This window comes from Centropristis striata, chromosome 11 (genome assembly GCF_030273125.1).
Source record: "Centropristis striata isolate RG_2023a ecotype Rhode Island chromosome 11, C.striata_1.0, whole genome shotgun sequence".
Classification (NCBI taxonomy): Eukaryota; Metazoa; Chordata; class Actinopteri; order Perciformes; family Serranidae; genus Centropristis; species Centropristis striata.
The window spans coordinates 2,651,236-2,657,487 of NC_081527.1; positions in this window are offsets into that span (position 1 = coordinate 2,651,236).

The window sequence follows — 6,252 nt, forward strand, 5'->3', positions numbered from 1 at the left end:
TTTACATGTTTTATTAGACTCGTGATATATGACCTGTTGTCTCTAGTTTATCAAAGTTTATATGTTTTATTAGACTTGGTGATATATGACCTGTTGTCTCTAGTTTATCAAAGTTTACATGTTTTATTAGACTTGTGATATATGACCTGTTGTCTCTAGTTTATCAAAGTTTACATGTTTTATTAGACTCGTGATATATGACCTGTTGTCTCTAGTTTATCAAAGTTTACATGTTTTATTAGACTCGTGATATATGACCTGTTGTCTCTAGTTTATCAAAGTTTACATGTTTTATTAGACTTGTGATATATGACCTGTTGTCTCTAGTTTATCAAACACTAGATGTTTTATTAGACTTGTGATATATGACCTGTTGTCTCTAGTTTATCAAAGTTTACATGTTTTATTAGACTTGGTGATATATGACCTGTTGTCTCTAGTTTATCAAAGTTTATATGTTTTATTAGACTTGGTGATATATGACCTGTTGTCTCTAGTTTATCAAAGTTTACATGTTTTATTAGACTTGGTGATATATGACCTGTTGTCTCTAGTTTATCAAAGACTAGATGTTTTATTAGACTCGGTGATATATGACCTGTTGTCTCTAGTTTATCAAAGTTTACATGTTTTATTAGACTTGTGATATATGACCTGTTGTCTCTAGTTTATCAAAGTTTACATGTTTTATTAGACTCGTGATATATGACCTGTTGTCTCTAGTTTATCAAAGTTTACATGTTTTATTAGACTCGTGATATATGACCTGTTGTCTCTAGTTTATCAAAGTTTATATGTTTTATTAGACTCGGTGATATATGACCTGTTGTCTCTAGTTTATCAAAGTTTACATGTTTTATTAGACTTGGTGATATATGACCTGTTGTCTCTAGTTTATCAAAGTTTACATGTTTTATTAGACTTGTGATATATGACCTGTTGTCTCTAGTTTATCAAACACTAGATGTTTTATTAGACTTGGTGATATATGACCTGTTGTCTCTAGTTTATCAAAGTTTACATGTTTTATTAGACTTGGTGATATATGACCTGTTGTCTCTAGTTTATCAAAGTTTACATGTTTTATTAGACTTGGTGATATATGACCTGTTGTCTCTAGTTTATCAAAGTTTATATGTTTTATTAGACTTGGTGATATATGACCTGTTGTCTCTAGTTTATCAAAGTTTACATGTTTTATTAGACTTGGTGATATATGACCTGTTGTCTCTAGTTTATCAAAGTTTAGATGTTTTATTAGACTCGGTGATATATGACCTGTTGTCTCTAGTTTATCAAAGTTTACATGTTTTATTAGACTCGTGATATATGACCTGTTGTCTCTAGTTTATCAAAGTTTACATGTTTTATTAGACTCGTGATATATGACCTGTTGTCTCTAGTTTATCAAAGTTTATATGTTTTATTAGACTCGGTGATATATGACCTGTTGTCTCTAGTTTATCAAAGTTTACATGTTTTATTAGACTTGGTGATATATGACCTGTTGTCTCTAGTTTATCAAAGTTTACATGTTTTATTAGACTTGTGATATATGACCTGTTGTCTCTAGTTTATCAAAGTTTACATGTTTTATTAGACTCGTGATATATGACCTGTTGTCTCTAGTTTATCAAAGTTTATATGTTTTATTAGACTCGGTGATATATGACCTGTTGTCTCTAGTTTATCAAAGTTTACATGTTTTATTAGACTTGGTGATATATGACCTGTTGTCTCTAGTTTATCAAAGTTTACATGTTTTATTAGACTTGGTGATATATGACCTGTTGTCTCTAGTTTATCAAAGTTTATATGTTTTATTAGACTTGGTGATATATGACCTGTTGTCTCTAGTTTATCAAAGTTTACATGTTTTATTAGACTTGGTGATATATGACCTGTTGTCTCTAGTTTATCAAAGACTAGATGTTTTATTAGACTCGGTGATATATGACCTGTTGTCTCTAGTTTATCAAAGTTTACATGTTTTATTAGACTTGGTGATATATGACCTGTTGTCTCTAGTTTATCAAAGTTTATATGTTTTATTAGACTTGGTGATATATGACCTGTTGTCTCTAGTTTATCAAAGTTTACATGTTTTATTAGACTTGGTGATATATGACCTGTTGTCTCTAGTTTATCAAAGACTAGATGTTTTATTAGACTCGGTGATATATGACCTGTTGTCTCTAGTTTATCAAAGTTTACATGTTTTATTAGACTCGTGATATATGACCTGTTGTCTCTAGTTTATCAAAGTTTATATGTTTTATTAGACTCGGTGATATATGACCTGTTGTCTCTAGTTTATCAAAGTTTACATGTTTTATTAGACTTGGTGATATATGACCTGTTGTCTCTAGTTTATCAAACACTAGATGTTTTATTAGACTTGTGATATATGACCTGTTGTCTCTAGTTTATCAAAGTTTACATGTTTTATTAGACTTGGTGATATATGACCTGTTGTCTCTAGTTTATCAAAGTTTACATGTTTTATTAGACTTGGTGATATATGACCTGTTGTCTCTAGTTTATCAAAGTTTACATGTTTTATTAGACTTGGTGATATATGACCTGTTGTCTCTAGTTTATCAAAGACTAGATGTTTTATTAGACTCTAGTTTTGTTAAAATTGTCGGTCAAATAAAGAACGTGCTGATAATAACACCATTTGATTCCTATTGCAGTTTTATTTATTTCATATGCATCATCTCTAAATCCTCTTTTCTTGTTATTAAATTAATGTGACTCACACTATCAATGGACAATAGCTCCATATATGTGCAGAAATAAAGTCACAACGTGGGAGCACTATGCAGAGGTGGGACTATATTTTATTACCTGCCGAGATCTGCATCGTTGCTTTCTCAGACCAGGTATGTATTACGTAACACGAGAGATTTCTGAATGGAGTCTGGTTTGTGATCTTGTGCTGATGTTAAATGTTAAAACAGTCGACAAATTCAAAATAAGCACGAGACAACCTCTATTCCTTTATGTAACTTTTATTAAGAAACTTTTCTCCATCAAATAAATATAATAAATCTGGAATATGTTGTAATAATAATAATGTAATGAACAAAAAAACCTTTTTACACATTTCAGTTACATTCAAAACACATCATCATCATCATCATCATCATCATCATCATCATGTGGGTACCTGCACTTCCTGTGACTAACCACAGGGTGGCGCTCTCTGCCTGTGATAAAGTTCAGTTTGTATCACACAGCCATAAATACAGTTTTTTACAACCACTAAGACTCGTTGTTCAATACTTTTAATGCTTTTCAAAACTCTTCACACAGTTACCACAACATCAGCCACAATTCTTCTTCTTTTGACACAAAATACACACATTTTACACATTTAAAATTACTTTTAACTCCTTTTACACACAAGCTCAATCAAAACCAAAACAGTAGATGTTAACTGGTGAATTTTCAAATTTCTTTCACACGGTTTGTCAAAACAGAAAACCTCATGTTCAAAACTAATGGATTGAAGATTACATTGATCACAGCTTCTGCTCCTTTTTCTTTTTGTCTATTTGACAATACAGTAATGAATGACAGCTGATTTTTTTTTACCTCTTTACTCTACTGTAAGTCATTTTAATTTGCAATACAGTAAAGTGTTTACTGCAAATCCTCATTTACTGTATTCTTCTTTCATAAACATTCTGCAAAGCTGCTCTGACATGGCTCGTTCACTTTCTGTACTGAGTGTTGTACAAAAAAGGGACAAAATTCATGACCAACAAATGAAAAATGAAGAACATCATCACAAACATTGTCTCTATGGAGGCTATTTTGTCCATTTTTGAATCATTTTCATGTCTTTTCATGTCTTTGTAAGTCATTTTGTGTCTTTTTTAGTCCTTCAGTCCAACACAAAATGTGATTTTGAATCTTTTTTTACTTTCAAAACACTATCATGCTCAATAAAGAATTTTACAGTAAATGTTGCAAATGTGATCAAAGGTGTCAAATCTACCATATAAGAGGGTTCCATCCAGTTCTATCATTTGATACTAAATCTATTTGAGCTTGTCTCCAGTTTTACTTGGTATATCATCATCAAACTGAAACTGGCCTCATGGAGTTTACAGCCAGAACTTTAGAGGTAAATTTACAGTAGGGCTCCACGCTGCTTTGTTTTCTAGTCTGGATGATGAAGAAGTCTGGATTTGGAGCTTTTGGAGACTCCACAGGGTTAATTTACATGTATGATCAATACAATAATCTGTTGATTGTAAAAGAAAAGGGAAAAAAGTAGATTTGACACATGCAAAGTGATTCAGTTTGTGTTCTTCCATCAGTTGTCAGTGTTTTTTATGACACTGTGCTGTGACTGACTAAATGTTTCGGTGCTTTGGTAGATTTGGTGAACTGTCTTAGTGTATTATTGTATTTTGGAAGTGTGTGTCTGTGTTTAGTTACACTGCGTGATTTTGAGCATGAAATTAACTGTTTGGGGAATTGTGTGTTTCAGGTGTGATGTGCGTTAACAGTTTTGAAAAAGTTTTTAAGGTTCTGACAAACGAGTCATAGCGGTTGTGAAAAACTGTATTTATGGCTGTGACTCCTTTCTAACACCGTAAAGAGACATGTGATGTCACACATGTGATGCAATATGTTTTCACATTGAAAATGATCCAACTGTTCAGAATTATACCCTACGTAATAGAAGAAAAATCTGTGGAAATAATATGAAATGTATCATGACTGTTCCCTCAACGTCTTAAAGGAACAGACTGACATTTGTCTCACAGTGTTATTCCATTTAAAGGGAAACTGACAAAGAATGTTCACAAAGTATTTCATCATAAAATAAGCTGCTGAGAAATAAATAGGACATAAAACATGAAGAGCTTTATAAACAATCAAAAGGACTTTAAAATCAATTGTGAAGCAAACAGGCAGCTAATGCAGAGACTTTAAAACAGCTGAAGACTCTGTTTAATATTAGTGTGAAGACACAGGAAAGTGAGGTGCTTTGAAGCAGCCTTATCTCTCCACCACAGGGGCTGATGGGAGGTCTGAGGACCTGTTAGAAACCACGTGGCCCTCGTCTGATCTCGCAGCTCCTCCTTGTTTGGCCTCAGCTGCATCAGAGCGCCACTTCTCCCCAGGTTCACCAGAGGAAACACCGCTGCACAAAATGCTTTTCCTCCCAGCTGCTGCTCTGTGCTGTCTGTGCTCAGGTGAGTGTTTCCAGCCAATCAGGAGCCAACAAACTCCACCTTTAACAAACACTGTCACACTCACCTTCATCTACCTGTCTGTCTCCACACAGCGCTGGCTGCCATGGCAACACAGCTGCTTCAGGAGGATTTAACATGGACCAGGAGAGTTGGTGAAAGAGTCTCCTTCAGCTGTCGAGGCACTGAACAGTGTAATAGCCCTGGTGTAGGCTGGCTCCAGAAGAGAGACACACAAACATTCACACTGATTCTTGCTATTGACAGGAATGATGGTACCACATATAAAGGTTCCAATCATCCTCAGGAAGATGATTTCTCAGCTGTGAATAAACAGAACGGCTGGGAGTTGCAGATCCAGAGCGTTAAACTAAATCATTCAGCCACCTACTACTGCTCCTGTTGGAAGTTTGCTCCCCACAGTGATAAAATATCCCTGCAGCCTGTACAAAAACCTCCAGATGAACAGATGTCAAACAGTGTCTGTGACAGGAAGAGAGCAGTAAACCACAGCCCAGGTTCACATATTTCACCTCCATCTCAGCCAGAGTCACAAACACACTGAACTGAGGGATTTATTTTCTTTACTGCTGTCAGGATTTATTTGATATGATATTTATTCATATTTTTATCAGATATTCCAGCAGGTTTATTGTTGTTCCACACAGTGAGGACAAACTAGCAACACAGAGACACAAAGATAAAAGAAGAGAAAGAGAAAAGAGTCAAATGAATATTACAAATAAACTGAGTAAAAAACATCAAGAAGTCTTGTTTGAAAAGCAGTTTGTCATTAAAAACATGATGAAACAAAAACAAGCTTCAGCATTTTGATAAAGATTAAAATCCTCTGCTTTGACCTGCTGCAGGAATAAAGTCCGTTCCTCCTCACAATGCTGACCTGCTTCCTGTGGCTCCTTCACAATAAAAGCTTTCTTCCATCACATGTTGGAACAGATTTGAGCAGATCATTTCACTTCAGTAAATGATACAAGTGAATTGTAGGATTTGTGACAGTTCCCCCTCAACAGAGATTTGG